This window comes from Elephas maximus, chromosome 9 (genome assembly GCF_024166365.1).
Source record: "Elephas maximus indicus isolate mEleMax1 chromosome 9, mEleMax1 primary haplotype, whole genome shotgun sequence".
NCBI classification, from domain to species: domain Eukaryota; kingdom Metazoa; phylum Chordata; class Mammalia; order Proboscidea; family Elephantidae; genus Elephas; species Elephas maximus.
Window position 1 is genome coordinate 25,127,924 of NC_064827.1, and position 18,904 is coordinate 25,146,827.

Below are 18,904 nucleotides of genomic sequence, written 5' to 3' on the forward strand. Positions count from 1 at the left end.
TCAACCCCAGTTTCCCTTCTTTAATCCCATTAAAGTGCTGTACTTAAGTGGAGCGTTTTTCCTCCTCTATACCTTTTGTATACCTTTTGTTCCTTGTGGGTCGGAATCAACTTGGCAGCAGCCAAGAACAAGGTACTTTCTGTTATGTGTACAGGACCTGTCTGTGATGTGAAAACACACACACACACACACACACACACACAAGCAATCTGGAGAGTTTCTAACAACTCCACCTATCTGAATAATTGACTGGGCAATTCAGGCAGACACTGGTTTGATTTTTCAAAAACTTAAGTGATTATTCAACCTCTTATATTAAAACTTTTAAACTCTGTACAGTATGATATATAAACACGTAAGAAAAAATCTATGCATATAAGAAAGGACTAGAGGGAAGTATACAAAACATATAAAATTGTGTTGGTTTCTTTTTAAATATTTCCTGTATTTTTTAATTTTCTTCAGTAGAAAAAAAAATCTTTTTTTTTTTTAGGTATGTAAGTTTAACATAAGGAGAAAAAGATATTCTACATTTTTTTTTTTTTTAAAGCACAAAATAGAGCAAAAACACAAAAGCCTTGTGGTTTGGAGAAAGGGTATTCACTCCCCACATCTCCCAATGCTTCCTCTCTACTCTCAGATACTATGCAAATGCCCAAGGAACTGGTGTAAATATTTTTTACTGAACTTCCTGGAAGCAGACCAACTCGATAAAAATCAATTCCCAGAAAACCACTGCAATAAATTGCCAAATTGACATAGGCCAAATTGGTTTTCAGGTAAAGGAACTAATCTGCATTGCCTAATTATTTGATAAAATGTACTTAATTCCTGTGATCAATAGTAGTGCTGACAATGAGGGTTCACAACTTCCATCTCACTGCTGCTCCTGAATATATCTGCTTATTACTTGCCTACAAAGGGTTCCATGATTTCTAGTACCACTTCAGTAAAGTGTTTAAACTCACAAGGGCTCCTAAGAAATAGCTTTTTTTTCTATTTTGTTCCTGTAAAAAATAAAAAGGATTGGATTCTCTCTCAGAGGTCACCTTTCAGCCAAATAACAGATTGGCCTGTAAAATAATAATACCCACAAGGAACATGCTCCTTAGAACAATCAACTATACAGACCAAATGAGCAACATCTGCCCAAAAGTAAAGACTAGAAGGCAAGGAGGGGCAGGGAAACAGGATGGATGGAAACAGGGGGGGTGGAAATGGAGAGAGTGCTGACACATTGCGGGGGGGGGGGGCACAACGTTACAGAACAATGTGTGTAATGAATTGTTGAACGGGAAACTAATTTGCTGTATAAACTTCCACCTATAAAAAAAAAAAAAGCATTGGATTCTCAAATCAGACTCACCAGAATCAGAGTTCTTACCCAGTGTCAGGCTTTACTAGAAATTTCAGAGATATGAGTAATTGTACTGAACAGGCAGTGAGAGGCCCAAGGCCTCCAAAAAGGCTTCCCGGATCCTTTCTTATCCCACTAGGCAATATTCAACTATGCAGAAATCACTTTAACAGAAGAAAACTATTTCTGTCATATCTCCATTTTATATTCCTATACTTAAATAGCTCATGTAACTTGTCCAAAGAGCCATGTCCATAGATTTCAGCTCTGTCTACTATGTTCTACTTTAGATAGACCAGGTACATCCTGCTAAGCTACAAACATTCCATAGTTAAGCACTCTCCCACCAGTGAATGCCATTAGTGTATTTGCCAAGAGGTCTGTCATTAACATGTTTATAAGAAAATTTGACCAGGTCATCTTTCTTTCCAGGGAGTCTCTCAGTAAAAAGAGAGAGAATGAATTTCAGTCCTCCTACTATCCCTTTCCTTCTCAGCTGCCAAGAGAAAAATCATTTGTTTTTATTTGCTTCCATTATTAAAAGCTTTTTCTTCTCATCTCAAAACAAAATGTTTGTTGCAGAAAATACAGATGAACAAAATAGGAATATTAAAATCGACAGAATTTCTCATCTAGAGATTACCATTAATATGTTTTTGTATATATATCTCATTTTTTAATAAATGCATAGTATTGATGAAGTGACTATAGGGAATGGTCCTTGAGACACATATGAATCATAAATATGAAGGGAAGTAGATTTCCAGAACAATGGTGTGAGGAGCTCTACAAACCTTCTCCCCCGTGAAATGGTAACTGGTGAAAATTATTTTAGGAAAAAAAATTAAGTCTCAGAAATTGTCCTAAGGGCTTATAGCAAATGGAGATACATTTATTCTAGAAAATCTACTAAATTTTGGTAGGAACAACAATAGTCAGTGGTATTGCCCCTTCACCTGCAGATCAGCATGATGGAATAACTAATCCAGGCTGCTGTAGCCAAGAACACAGGGCTCCTAATTTCTCCAGCTTTCAGTCTGGGGCTAAAGTATCTCTCCAGGAGGGCCAGGCCACCAGCATTTCTCATCCCTTACCCCTCAGCTTTGTGTTACGGAAGCCCTATTTCAGGTAAGAGCAGCTGAGGGGTCTGGGGCTACCTTCCTCCACCCAACCACCACTCATAGGGTTGCTTCTTTAAAAGACACAAAATTAAATAAAGGAGTAACTATAACAATCTACTGCTGGATTTATAACACATATAGATACAATATGCATAACAATAATCACACAGAAAAAGGGGAAGAGCTATATAGGCGTAACATTTCTATATCTTACTGGAATCATTAGTGTAAATGTGATATATATTCTGAGAAGAAAACATATTGAGATGAATGAAAATGAAAATATATCAAAATTTATCAGATGCAGCTAAAGTAGTTATTTGAGGGAAATTTATAGCTATAAAATGCCTATATTAAAAAAGAAAGATCTTTAATCAATAATCTAAACTTCTACCTTGACATGCTAGAAAAAGAAGAGCAAATCAAACCTAAAGAAAGCAGAAGGAAGAAAATAATGAAGATTACAGTAGAGATTAATGAAATCAAGATTAGGAAAACAATAGAGAAAATCAATAAAACAAAACTTGGTTCTTTGAAAAGATGAACAAAACTGACAAACTTTTAGCTAGATTGACCAAGAAAAAAAGAAAAGACTCAAATTACTAAAATCAGAAGTGAAAGAGAAAGCATTACTACCAGCCTCATACAAATAAAACAGATTATAGGAGAATACTATGAGTGACTGCGTGCCAACAAATTAGGTACTCTACATGAAAATGGTAGCACAGTGGTTAACAGCTAGGCTACTAACCAGAATGTCAGCAGTTCGAATCCACCAGCCACTTCTTGGAAACCCTGTGGGGCAGTTCTCTGTTCTATAGGGTTGCTATGAGTCAACATTGACTTGATGCAATGTTTTTTTTTAACGTGAAATGCAGGAATCCCTAGAAAGGCAGAAATTATTTTTAAAACTGACTCAAAAAGAAACAGAAAATCTGAACAGGCCTATATCAAGTAAAGAGATTGAATTAGTAATTTAAAATTCCCACAAAGAAAAGTTCAGGCACAGATGGCTTCACTGATAAATTCTACCAAATATTTAATGAATAATGATTATTAATTCTTCACAAGTTCTTCCAAAAAATAGAAGAGAAGGAAACAACTTTGCAACTCATTTTAAGAGCCCAGACAACATTGCAACAAAGAAATCTACAGACCAGTGCCTTTTATAAATATAGATGCAAATTTCCTTAACAAAAGGAATCCACAACATCTAAAAAGATCACATACAATGACCAAGTGAGATTTATCCCAGGAATGCAAGGTTGCTTTAACATCCTAAAATCAATTAACACAATACACTATATCAATAGAATAGAAGGCAATAACCACATGATCATCTCAATAGGCACAGAAAAAGTATTTGACAAAATCCAACACCTTTCATGATAAAAACACTGAAACTAGGAACAGAAAGGAAATTTCTCAACTTGATTTAAAAAAATCTGTAAAAGCCCAGAGCTAACCTCATATGTAATGGTGCAAGACTGAATGCCATTCCATAAGATCAGGAACAAGGCAAGGATATCCGCTCTTGCTGTTTCCATTCAGCATTACACTGACAGTTCTATTCACAGCAATTAGACGAGAAAAAGAAATGAAAGGCAATCAGATTGGAAAGGAAGAAGTAAAACTATTTGCAGATGACATGATTCTGCATAGAGAAATTATAAAGAATTCTCTAAAAAAAAAACTATCAGAAGTAATACAGGAGGACAGCAAGGTTGCAAGGTACAAGAATATACAAAACTCAACTGTATTTCTATGCACTAGCAATAAACAATCTGAAAATGAAGAAAACAATTCTACAACAGCATCAACAAGAATAAAATACTCAGAAATAAATTTAACAAATTTAGTGCAAAAGAAGTATAAGGGATATACACTAAAAACTATAAAACACCATTATAGGGAGAGTTGCACAACTGTGAATATTCTAAAAACCATTGAATTGTATACTTTAAATCAGTGAATTGCATGGTATGGGAATTATATCACAATAAAGCTGTTAAAAAGGGAGAAAGGAAATACAATTATAGGTTGAATATTGGAGTTAAAATTCCACTAGTACATACTCAGCCCTAACGCAAGAGGTTACAAAAAAGAGAACTGAAAAATTAAAATTGATCATCAATAATTAAATATCTAAAAGATATTAAATATATGGAGGGATTTGATCCATCAAAAATATGCATTAAATATTAATCAAAAAACAATTAAAAGTAGTTGTACTTATTTTTTATAAATTAGCTGTTTTTAAATATAATTTTAAAAATCTGTAAAATATTTACAAGAATTGTTTTTTAATTCATAACTTTAGCAAATTTGATATTAATTAAAACAGTAAGCACTATGGGTAAAGGATTAAAAACCCTTTTGTATCAAGATTAGCCCTTCAGTTAACATTCTAGCTCTATTCCCCTGGAGAACTGATAAGGGTGGTGAACAGTTGGCTCCAGGCCAAAATCCTATGTGTGACCTTTCAGGGCCAACCACCAGCAAGGGCAAGGCTTCACCTGGCAGGCCTCAGGCGGGGAAGCTGCCCTTCCCATTCCATACTTGATGCACTGCTAGTGCATTGCAGTGTTCTGGAAGGAGCTGCAGTCAAGAACTCAGGTCCCCCTGCATCAGCTATGCTCATATGCACATCTGTATTCCTAGCCCAGGTGCCTCCATTCTTTCTACTTCTAGCCCTTCCTCCTCTAACTCCCCCTGGCCCATAGGTCCATAAAGACAGAGGAGCCTTTCTTCAGGGATCTTTGGCAGAGAGACACTTCCCTCCATCTGTCATACAGCCACCAGAACCTTGATCAGTGCTGTTCCATTGAGAAAATCGGAATACTAGGAAGCTAGTGCCTCTCTTTATGCCTCTTGCTTGCATTGTCCCAGTAAGTAAACAAAGGCTTGAGAGCTACTTTCAGGTTGGTTCATTGTCCTAACTGACCACCTCAATACCTGATTGCATGGCAGGTGGAATGTCAATGATGATACTTGTTCAATGATAAAGATGACTCTTGGTTGGTAAATTGCATCTGGATTGGGGAAAACTATAAATGAACACTAAATACCCAATAGGAACACTAAATACCCATAGCTGTGGGTTCTCCTGAAGCCCTTCAAGTTGTTACAAGAAGTATTTAGCTCCTGTGAGGTATGCTGTTTTCAAGCCAAGGCAGCTCTTGCCCTGTCTGATGTGTTTCTCCTCTCCTGGCACCAAAGTTGTGCAGCTACAGTTCCCACTGAAAAGGAATGCCTGATTCTGCCTACCAACAAGCTATGCCTCCAGCTTGACACCCTTCATAGCACCCTGATGCCAAATGTGTCCTCTGACGGTCTCGAGTCTCAATGTTTAATTGGCTCTAACAAGACTCTTGGTGGGTATCACAGATACACAAATACACATTTATCTATCACTTTACAAAAAGTGAATATCCCATAAAGATTGCTTTAGAATCGGCTTTGTAATAATTTGTAATAATTACATAATATTCATTCCATAATTTACTAAATCTGGTGCTGAACATAGATGTTTTTTCCAACTTTTTTGCTATTTTAAACCACACTTTAAGCTTGAAGCTAAATAATTTAACACAGCCATGATTACTCCAAGGGTATGTCCTAGAAATGTGAAAGTCATAGTCTGTCTGAATCTAGTCTTGAAATATCTGCAAAAACCTTCTATCACCATTTCTTTGAGATGAGTGCCTTTTTTTCAACTTTTTAATTCACTAAGTAAAGGTTTTATCCATACCTATTTCCCAATGATCTAGTACTGCATTTGGTAATATTAGGGTCTTAGTTATCTCATGCTGCTGTAACATAAACACCACAAGTGGATGGCTTTAGGAGCCCTGGTAGTCCAATGGTTAAGAGTTACGGCTACCATTAGAGAAATGTAAATCAAAGCTCAATGAGATACCATCTCACCCCGGCATTACTGGCACAAATCAGAAAAACAGAAAATAACAAATGTTGGAGAGGCTGTGGGGAAATTGGAACTCTTATGCATTGCTGGTGGGAATGCAAAATGGTACAACCATTTTGGAAAACGATATGGTGCTTCCTTAGAAAGACATGAAATAGAAATACCATATGATCCAGCAACCCCACTCCTAAGAATATATCCTAGAGAAATCTGAGCCATCACAAAAATAGGCATATGCACACCCACGTTCACTGCAGCATTATTCACAATAGCAAAAAGATAGAAACAACCTGGATGCCCATCAACAGATGAATGGATAAACAAACTATGGTACATACACACCATGCAATGATAAGGAACAATGATGAATCTACAAAGCATCTCGCAACATGGATGCATCTGGAGGGCATAATGCTGAGTGAAATAAATCGATCACAAAAGGACAAATATTGCATGAGACCACTACTTTAAAAACTCACAAAAAGGTGTACACGCAAAAAGAAACAATCTCTGATGGTTACGAAGGAGGGGACTGGTGGGAAGGGAAAAACACTGAACAGACAATGGAGAGGTGCTGATTTTGGTGAAGGGTAGGACGGTACACAATACTGGGGAAGCCAACACAACTTGTACAAGGCAAGGTCATGGAAGCTCCATAGATACTTCCAAACTCTCTGAGGGACGGAATTGTTGGGCTGAGGGTTGTGGAGACCATGGTCTCAGGGAACGTCTAGCTTAATTGGCATAACATAGTTTATAAAGAAACTGTTCTACATTCTGCTTCGGTGAGTAGCATCTAGGTCTTAAAAGCCTGTGAGCAGCCATGTAAGATACTCCACTGGTCCCACCCTATCGGGAGCAAGGGAGAAAGAAGAAAACTAAAAACACAAGGAAATGATTAGTCCAAAGAATTAATGGGACACAACTACCATAGCCTCCACCAAACTGAGTCGAGCACAACTAGATGGTGCCCGGCTACCATCACTGACTGCTCTGACAAGGATCACAATAGAGGGTCCTGCACAGAGCTGGAGAAAAATGTAGAACAAAATTCTAACTTACAAAAAAAAAAAAACAGACTTAGTGGCCTGACAGAGACTGGAGAAACCCCAAGATTATGGCCCTCGGACACGCTTTTAGCTCAGTAATGAATTCACTGCTGTGGTTCACCCTTCAGCCAAAGATTAGACAGGCTCATAAAACAAAATGAGAATAAAGGGGCACACCAGCCTAGAGGCAAGGACTAGAAGGCAGGAGGGGGCAAGAAAACTGGTAATAGGGAACCCAAGGTCGAGAAGGGAGAGTGCTGACATGTCGTAGGATTGGGAACCAATGTCATAAAACAATATGTGTACTATTTAATAAGAAGCTAGTTTGTTCTGTAAACCTTCATGTAAAATACAATTAATAAAAAAAAAAAAGAGTTATGGCTGCTAACCAAAAAGTGGGCAGTTCAAACCCATCAGCCACTCCTTGGAAACCCTATGGAGCAGTTCTACTCTGTCCTATAGGGTCACTATGAGTCGGAATCAACTCAACGGCAATGGGTTTATCTTGGTTCGGATGGTTCTAATAAAAGGAAATTTATTTTCTTACATTTTAGGAGGATAGAAGTCTGAATTCAGAGCACTAGCTCTCAGAGAAGGGCTTTCTTTTCTCTCTCTGCTGGTTCTGGAGGAGGGTCCTTGTCTCTTCAGCTTGTTTCCTGGTTCCTCAGAGATCTCCATGTGTCTTGGCATCTACCTTACCCCATCTCTGCTTCTCTCGCTTGCTTGTTTAATCTCTTTTATATCTCAAAGAGATACCATACACTGTCTCAAGACATACCATACACTAATCCTGCCTCATTAACGTAACAAAGATAACCCATTCCCAAATGGGACTATAACCACAGGCATAGAAGTTAGGAATTACAATACATGTTTCAGGGGGACACAATTCAATCCATAACAATTAGCTAGGTAGTAAATATTACTTTCCATAAAATAACTCCATTTGAGCTAGATAAATATACTGGTTAATAGCTTTATAAATTTAATGCTCCTGTCTTTTTATGGGGGGGGTAGAGTTGAGGGATAAAATGAGATTATAGTTTATACTTTTTCTTGCCAGTCGAAGTAGAACAAGGAGAAGTTTCTTTGGTTCCTAAAGCATGTTTATAAACCTCTCCTAAAATTGGAAGTAATTTATGATGGAATGTTCTGCACAATACAGCTGTGTATCCATCTGGCCCTGGTGCTTTATTACCTGATATATCTTGTAGGTCTTTTTTTTTTTTTTCCATCCAGAGAACTTATTTAATTTCCCTTTGTGTCTGGCCTCAATAATTCTAAAACTCTATTTCATCCTCATGGCACACATAAAAATTAATCCCATAATCCTACATGCTATCTTCCAGAGGTCATATTTATAAGGCCCATAAATCAATGAGGAGTTTCCAAAAGGATTTTTCTTATATTTTATTTAGAATGCATTCAATCTTTGCATGAGCTAAGCTTTAACCGATATTAAAGTTAACTCTTGACCCAAGTGGAAATAAGCCCTTTTAGAATTGCACATCTATCTACAAAGAAGCTGCCAATGTCTTACAAAATTCCTTCTCAAAGAAGAGACCATATCTAAGGAGTTATAATATTTCAATGGACAACACAGACAATTCAATTCAACAAGATTTTTTCAGGCTCTCTCTGATTTTAGACCTAATAATAATAAGGATATAATGACTATCCGTGGTTCCAACAAGGCCAATATGGAGCTATCTCCTGGAAAGACCAGGAATTGTGATCCACAGTTGCCAGGTGTATGCTGTGGTTATTTATCAGAATGGTGGGGCATGGGAGCCTTGGTACAGGGTAGGGTCCTAGAGACGTTCCTTGAGGGTCCTCACTTGCACATTCCACCTCATCTGAGACTTGAGGATACAACCATAAGACAGGCAAGAGGGTGACATGATTATTTTTAACGTCATGTAAATCCAGATGGGGAGAACCCCATATCCACTGTGAATTTCAAAAGGTGTAGTCTACTTGTGAGAAGGCATAACCTGGATATTGAACTCAGGCAACTCCTGAGAAAACAGCACTGATTACCTTTGAGAGGTATGAGACCCCAAGTGAGAGTGAAATCTGTGGCCTGCTTGGGTCACTCCACTCTCTACATCCCCAAGAATAAAACCAAACCACTACTTATCTCTGATGCTTGAAAAGCGAAGTGGGCATAGTGATCTCCCCCCAATAGCAAATGAGCTTCCTAAGTTTAGGGAAGATGGGGGTATGAAGAGATACTTCCTGTAGCTCTTGGGTACAATGCTGCACGTTCTAAAGTAAACCTTAGCCACAAGATTGGAAGCCATGTATTTGAGGTTTGTTTTTAGTTTTCTTAAGTTGCAAGGAAAGGTTTGAAGGGTCTAAATTATTTTACATGTTCTCTTCAATTCAAAGCATTCAACTAAATAGTTAAAATGGTTGCTGTCGTTGTTGTTGTTAGGTGCCACAGAGTTGCTTTTTACTCATAGCAACCCTATATACAACAGAATGAAGCACTGCCCAGTCCAGCACCATCCTCACAATCATTGTTATGTTTGAGTCCATTGTTGCTGCCACTTCATTAATCCATCTTGTTAAGGGTCTTCCTTTCTTTTGCTGACCCTCTACTTTAGCAAGCATGATGTCCTTCTCCAGGCATTGGTCCCTGCTGACAACATGTCCAAAGTATGTGAGACAAAGTCTCACCATCCTTGCCTCTAAGGAGCATTCTGGCTGTACTTCTTCCAAGACAGATTTATTCATTCTTTTGGAAGTTCTTAGTATATTCCGTCAGTCCGTGGTATATTCTGTCAGTTTGTCATACTGTGGGGGCTTGTGTGTTGCTATGATGCTGGAAGCTATGCTATTGGTATTCAACTACCAGCAGGGTCACCCATGGTGGATAGCTTCAGCTGAGCTTCCAGATTAAGACAGACTAGGAAGAAGGACCTGGTGATCTACTTCTGAAAAAAATTAGCCAGTAAAAACCTTATGAATAGCAGTGGAACATTTTAAGAAGAACCGACGCCTTTGAATTATGGTGCTGGCAAAGAATATTGAATACTGAATAATGTTTACCATTATTTATGTAAGGCTTACACAGTTCTAGGCATAGTTCTAAGCAAATCACATGGAACATCTCATTTACTAAATATCAGAACTAACAGAGTATAAGAGTTAAGTAGTATATGATTATGGAGTCTCTGGATGGTGCTCAGCTGCTAACCAAAAGTTTGGAGGTTCGAGTCCACCCAGAGGTACCTCAGAAGAAAGGCCTGGCAATCTACTTCGCAAAAATCAGCCACTGAAAACTCTATGAAGCACAGTTCTATTCTGACACAAATAGGGTTGCCATGAGTCAGAAATGATTCCATGACAACTGGTTAAAATGTCTTTGCATCCTCAGGACAGTACTGGGCACACAGGGGCACTTAATAAATATTATACTAAACAATTGAAAGTCAGAAAAATTTTAAGCAGTGGGAAGTCTTTCAAAGAGAGGAAAGTGTGTCATGTTTGTATTCCAGTATTTTCTTTCACTTACGTAAATGATACAAGTGTATGTCCCCTACATATTTTACCTTTTGTTTTAAATATGATATCACATAATACAAAAATCAAAGTCTGAGTCTCTTCAAGAAGAGGCATTAAAATTTATTTCCTTGGTGACTAGATTTACAAAACCTCCTGGAGTAAGAAGAGTTCCCAAAGTATACTCCACAGAACACCAAATGTACAGGTCACTAGCAAGTGGTATACACAATCAGCAACAACATAAAATGGGTTCTGTGGTCAAATCAGAGTAGGTAATGCTGGGTGATGCTGTGGCTAAGGCTCAGCTGGTAATCAAAAGGTTGGCGGTTGAAATCCACCAGCCATTCCTTGGAAACCGTATGGGGCAGCTCTACTCTGTCCTATAGGGTCCCTGTGAGTGGGAATCGACTCGACGTGTTGGGTTTGGTATTTTTGTCTTTTTTTTTAACATTGGATTAAAAAAAGTTACACTAGAATCCATATGTATCACCCAAGGTTCTCCAGAGAAACCTAGCCAATAGGAGATTTTATATATACCTAAAGAGATTTATTTTAAATAACTGGCTCAGGTGGTTGCAGGGACTGACAAGTCTAAAATCTATAGGGCAGGCCAGCAGGCTGGGAACTTAGGCAGGAGTTGGCTCTGCACTCTTGATTCTGGATTTCTTCTTTTCTGGGAAATCTGTTTTTGCTCTAATGCCTTCCAACAAGAACAAAGTGGGAGGCTTCACACTACCTGATTTTAGAACCTATTATACCTCCACACTAGTCAAAACTGCCTGGTACTGGTACAATGACAGATACACAGACCAATGGAACAGAATTGAGAATCTAGACGTAAATTCATCCACCTATGAGCAGCTGATATTTGACAAAGGCCCAAAGTCTGTTAAATGGGAAAAAGACAGTCTCTTTAACAAATGGTGCTGGCATAACTGGATATTCATCTGCAAAAAAAATGAAACAAGACCCATACCTCACACTATGCACAAAAACTAATTCAAAATGGATCAAAGACCTAAATATAAAATCTCAAACGATAAAGATCATGGAAGAAAAAATAGGGAAAATTCGAGAAGCCCTAATACGTGGCATAAACAGAATACAAAACATTACTAACAATGCACAAACACCAGAAAAGAAGCTAGATAACCGGGAGCTCCTAAAAATCAAACACTTATGCTTATCAAAAGAGGTCACCAAAAGAGTAAAAAGACAACCTACAGACTGGGAAAAAAAATTTGGCTACGACATATCCAATCAAGGTCTAATCTCTAAAATCTACAAGATACTACAAAACTTCAACCTCAAAAAGACAAATAACCCAATTAAAACACAGGCAAAGAATATGAACAGGCACTTCATCAAAGAAGACATTCGGGCAGCTATCAGATAGATGAGGAAATGCTAATGAACATTAGCCATTAGAGAAATGCAAATCAAAACTGTGATGAGATAACATCTCACCCCAGCAAGGCTAGCATTAATCCAAAAAACACAAAACAATAAATGTTGGAGAGACTGGCACACTTCTGCACTGCTGGTGGGAATGTAAAACGGTATAACCACTTTGGAAATCGATTTGGCGCTTCTTTTTTTTTTTAAAGCTAGAAATAGAAGTACCATACAATCCAACAATCCCACTCCTTGGAATATATCCTAGAGGAACAAGAGCCATCACGCGAACAAATCATTGCAGTACTGTTCACAATGGCAAAAAGATGGAAACAACCTAGATGCCCATCAATGGACAAATGGATAAACAAATTATGATATATTCACACAACGGAATACTATGCAATGATAAAGAACAAAAATGAATCCATGACACATCTCATAACATGGATATCTGGAAGGCATTATGCTCAGTGAAATTAGTCAGTCGCAAAAGGGCAAATATTGTATGAGATCACTATTACAAGAACTCAAGAAACAGCTTAAACACAGAAGAAAATATTTTTGATAGTTACAAGGGTGGGGAGAGAGGAAGAGCAGAATTCATCAACTAGACAGTAGACAAGAATTATCTTAGGTGAAGGGAAGGACAACACACAATACAGGGGAAGTCAGCACCACTGGACTAAACCGAAAGTTAAGGAGTTTCCTGATTATAACCAAATACTTCAAGGGACAGTGTAGCAGAGGTGGGTGGGGGGCGCCCTGGGGGAGGTTGTGGCATTTCTTGAATTCACTTATGCATGAATCTGCTTTCTCAGTACACATTTTGAGGAGTAATGTTTTATTGAACCCATTTTATGAAGCACTGGCCTGTGATATATCTTTAAGGCTCCTATGGGGATTCTACTATTTTTTGTTGTTGTTGTTTTCATTTATTTTGTAGTTGTTGTTGAGAATATATGCGGCAAAACACACACCAATTCAACCATTTCTACATGTACAATTCAGTGTCATTGATTATATGCTTTGAGTTGTGCAGCCATTCATACCCTCCTTTTCTGAGTTTTCCTCCCCTACTAACATAAACTCACTGTCCCCTAAGGCCCCTATCTAATCTTTTGAGTTGCTGTTGTCAGTTTGATCCCATATAGATAGTTCTTAAAAGAGTATAAAGCTCAAGGCAGGCATTTTTTTACTAGTTGAGCCAAATAAGAAGACTTTAGGGGATATTTTTGGTTAAAGTTTTAAAGATTACCTCAGGGTAATAGTTTCAGGGGTTCATCCAGCCTCCATGGCTCCAGAAAGTCTGGAGTCCATGAGAATTTGAAATTCTGTTCTGTATTTTACTCCTTTTGATCAGGATTCTTCCATGGAATTTTTGATCAAAATATTCCGTAATGGTAGCCAGGCACCATCCAGTTCTTCTGGTCTCAAGGCAGTTGTTCGTTGTGGCAATTAGCCACACATTCCATATCCTCCTTCTATTCCAGACTCTTCTTCCTCTGTTGCTCTGGTGAATAGAGATCAATTGTTGTGCCTTAGATGGCTGTTTGCAAGCTTTTAAGACCCCAGGCACTATGCAGTGAACTAGGAGGTAGAACAGAAGCACTAAACACATTATTAGGTCCATTAACTGGGATGTCCCATGAAACCATGACCCTAAGCCTCCAAACCAAGGAACCAAATCCCATGAGGTTTTTTATCATACATAAGTAGCCTCAGCATGTTAGTTTCCTGCTTCCAGTATTCTCAGGGGAGTATCTTTATTGCCCATTTAATTTTTTGGTCATTGTCATAAATATGTCTATCACACAACTTTTGCCAGTACAACTTTCTATAGGTGTACAACTTCTTGACAGCGATGAATTCTACTATTTTTCATGTATAAAAATTTAATCATTCCATCCTGACAGAACAAAAGCACATGAAGATTGAGTGGTGGGAAGAGACCATGTTTATTTGGCTTAGAATCACAGATTCACAGTTGTCTAGAGTTTTAAGAGACCTTGGAGGCAAGCTTGTTAAGTTGATTCTCCTACAAGAACCCTGCAGGGATGATGGGTACTTTTAAGAACGTCGCTCTCTTTAACTGAATATCTTTAAAGGCAAACTACCAACTCACCTGTTCACTATGCCTTCCTGTCAGCGGGGGCAGTCTAGATGACTTTTTTGAAGACTGTCAACTGTGAATTGAAATATATAAAAAAAAAAAAAAACAGCAAAATCAAATGCAAGCTGGGGAATTTGGAATACTATCTGCAATAGTGACATCTGGTGGCTTCTAAGTCCTACTGCACCACCTTAAAGCAGAACATAAAGCCTGGATTTTAAGCAGAATAAACATTAGGTAAAAACATATAGGTATTATAAGAGTTCTGGTGCAGGGGGGAAGGGCAATATTTAACAATTTCCACTTGAATGCTAATGCTGCTCACTATATTAAAAGAAAATTATGACAAACAATGGATTGTGATGGGAGGAAAAGCAGGTGGAGAAATACCCAATTATTCTGATCACAAGGGCTGCAACATCTCTCTGCATGGTGGTTTGAATTAGATTTGTTTTCCATGATCTGCTCTGCAGTGACCTTCACCTATCTGAAAAATGGGTGATGTCATGGACTGAATTATGTCCCTCAAAAATGTATCAATTTGGCTGGGCTGTGATTCCCAGTATTGTGTGATTTTCCTGTATGTTGTAAATCCTGCCTCTATGATGTTAATGAGGCAAGATGGGCGGCAGTTGTGTTAGTAAGGCAGGCCTCAATCTACAAGATTGGATCATGTGTTGAGGCAATATCTTGAGATACAAAAGAGAGAAGCGAACAGAGAGACAGGGGGACCTCATACCATCAAGAAAGCAGTGCCTGGAGCAGAGAGTGTCCTTTGGGCCCTGGGTGTCTGTGCAGAGAAACTCCTAGTCTGGGGGGAAGACTGATGGGAAAGCCGACAGAAAGAGAAAGCCTTCCCCTGCAACTGATGCCCTGAATTGGGACTTCTAGCCTACTTTACTGTGAGGAAATAAATTTCTCTTTGTTAAAGCCATCCACTTGTGGCATTTCTGTTATAGCAGCACTATATGACTAATACAGGTGGCAAGCCAGGTGACTCTGCCCTGTACCCCCTACACCCGAACTTTAAAAACAAAATGGGCAATGAAGATACTCTCCTGAGAATTCTGGAAGCAGGAGTAAAAAAATAACACCATATAATTATCTAGGGAGTTGAAGGTGGACACATCCCTCGAGGTAAAGATGTAGCCAAAATAGGTCCTGTACAAGATAAAGTCTTGAGGAGGCAGGATATATGACGATGCAGAGAAATCTCCCCAGAAGAGAAGAAAATGGAATAAATGTGCAGAGAGATGCCAAGAAGCCATGAAGGAAAGGCAAGAAAATCAACAGAGAAGGAAGGAGACAGAGGTGGGTGTGTAACTTGATCCTTGTGTTACCTTGGTTTGTGTTCTTCCTTGGGTCCAATGGTGCTTAAATTCAAACAGATAAATAATATGTGCCAGAGATAACTTGAGTGATTATCTAGACACACACACATACACAAAAACCTATGATTTCTCTTAATTAAGGTATCAAGTCTCGATTAAAGTATCAAGTAAAATCTGAATTTTTTTTTCAAGCTGCTTGTTCCTAAGTACTGCCTCTAACTCCTAAGGCCATCTTCCCCAGTCACCCTACCAAACCTGCTTCTCCTCCTGTATCACCAATGTCTTCCCAGGAATGGAACTAGAAACCTAGGAGTCATTCTAGGATCTCTCTCATGCTCTGTATCCGATTTGATGTTACCAAATCTGTTTAACTTAGAACTGCAGAAGCATACACCTTAGCCCAAGCCTGCTTTGTCTGGTTTGCTTTCACAGTACTTCATTCCTTTGGCCTAAAATTCAAATGCCTCTTGGAAAGTTAGCACATCAAGTCTAATGAGTACTACCACCATTGTTGGCAATCAAGACCAATGAGATTTTTCCCTGTTATAAACTGATCCAGCTATAAATCACAATTATTTTGGTCCTGAGTCAACATTTATTTATCCAACAAATACTTTGATAAAATAATATGTGTCAGGCACTATGCTGGGCATAAAGATAAGAAATGTGACTCAAATAGTTCATGTTTTAAAGAGACATGCTTTCAAATTAACTGCACTTAAATGGTATGAATGCTATAAAAGGTGCCTAGATTAAAAATATCAGCAGAAGAAAAAACAATGAATTCTGCCTAAGGATTAGGAATAAGAGAATGTGAACCTCTGGAATCAAGTAAACGTCACCAAGAAACGTAAGGATTATAATTTAGTTGTGTCATTCAAATATGCTACCCATCAAACATGCTATTTATGACTGCATTTGAATAAATATTTCCACGTTTTTTAGCACCACTATCACTCCTCAAAAAAAACAGTAGCAAAATAGGACAAAGGTGAGATTTGGCTTTCCCAAGAGGAAGGTAGCAGGACCAACAATTCCCAAAATTCTTCCATTGCCCGGATAAGGGAGCAAAGGGTATGGTACAGGTGCTGTACTGTCCTCAGGTGCTACATCCCACTGCCCACACAGCCAAGATGTCCCTAACGCTCAACCTCTTGTCATAATAACGAGCCGGGAATTTGGAAACCTGGTGTAGGGATGGAGGTATACAGGAAAAATCATGCCGCCTGACCAAGTTACTACAGAACGAATCAGCTGGAAATTTTCCATGGATCATAGCTGCAGGGAACAAATTGCCATTTTCACACACTTTTTGCCTTAAGGGCAGGTATGTGTGAAAACAGATGCCAAGGGAAAAGGACACAAAGGAAAAAAGAGAACCACTGTGCACCATGAGTGTTTCCTGAGAGGAACAGACAATACCCTGGATTCTGTACTCTTTTACCAGGTTCAAGGCCATCCCACTAGTATGGTGGCTATACTCAGACTTGAATTATCCTTCTTCTCTATTCCAACATTACAGGATCTTTCCTCTTTCAAAGATCATGGTTACCAGAATAACATCAAAAACCGTTATTTAGAATCAAAAACACTTATTTAGAATCCTAAAAAGAAAACTGAGGAGATGAGAAGAAAGGATAGCCAAGGCATCAAAAGTCTCCTTTATTTGAGATGCTAAATTTCACTTGAGATGAATTAAATTAAGTAACTTTGACCCTCACCTTTGTAGAAGTTATGTCCTGGTGGAGCCACCTAACTCCTCTAGGGTGGAAAGATGACAATCAACATAGTGATATGGACCATAAATGGAAAATAAATTGTGCTGAATGTCACATATGGTGTCCTAAAAATATCCAAAATGATGTCATTCAAAGGGAGGAGGGGGCTGCAATTAGATGGGTGAGGAAGAGGCAGTTGAGAAAACAGATTAATGATGCCTTTGACACAATCAGCCTGAAAGGAATACTGGTTTCCATGACAACCAAACCACTTAACCTAAATTAACAAAGCTGTTAAAGAAGAAAAACTTAAAAGACAGGGAGGGGAACACCCATTGCATCCTCTTTGGGGAAATTAAATAGCCTGTCCCATCAGCACCTGTGAGAGGTGTGTGTATTAACTACATATCCGCAGGGTGTGTATTCTCTTACACTCTCTGGTTCCCAGTAATTAGTTTTCAGAGGCAGTCCAAAGATGTTGAGAAATTGCAACTAATTAGCACAGTTTTCTGATAGAGCAACCTTATTATCTTGAGTGAGCCTTAGCTAGACAGCAAGGACAAGGAATAGACAAAAGGCTTCCTCTTGTTTTTCCCAAAATTTGTGTTTATGTCCACACCCAGCATGTCCACAACATCTTCCTGGAACCACTTTCTCAGAATGAGACAAGTTGGGCCACATTCTGGAACCATGTTTGAAACAGAGAATAGTTGCTTTTACAATGAAACACATATGTCATTCACGATGAGATTTAATGCTCAAATCAAATAACACTATGATTATTTTTATACAATTTTATTCCCTATGTACTATAAGGAATTGTATTTTCCTGTGTCACTTTTAAGACAGCATAGAACTATTCTCAAATTTTCCTGAGTCAGAGGTGAGTTTGTCTGAGTCACGGTGGGCAAGACTAGAGGTGACTCTAACAGAGAAGAAAGGGGTGCGGGTAGGGCAGTTAATATTTACTAGTTTGTAATACTACATTAGGGCCCTGGTGGTACGGTGGTTAAGTGTTTGGCTGCTAACCACAGGTCGGCAGTTCAAATCTACCAGCCACTCCTTGGAAACCCTATGGGGCAGTTTTACTGTGTCCTATAGGGTCGTTATGAGTCAGAATTGACTCAATGGCAACAGGATTTAATACTACATGACTAACTCCAAAATTACTCCTCCCTCTTCTTCTGAGTCTGAAGATGGGTGAGGAATGGGTATTTTGTTGGACTACTTCTCTGGTGCTCTCTTAAAAACATTAGTTTTTGATTATCTACTGTCAACACAATCAGAAAAGAAAAAAATAGGAACCCCAATTATAATGACAGTATGGTCAAGTTTTAGCATTTCTTATAAGCTGGTTTTATGAGAAAAATTATAAGTGTTGTAAT

At 38.4% G+C, this 18,904-nt stretch overlaps 1 long non-coding RNA gene across 1 annotated transcript in view; it reads left to right on the forward strand.

Moving 5' to 3' along the window:
* Positions 1 to 18,904, forward strand: part of LOC126082347 (uncharacterized) — a 60,670-nt gene that overhangs the window by 432 nt on the left and 41,334 nt on the right. The gene's annotated exons all lie outside the window — the stretch shown is intronic.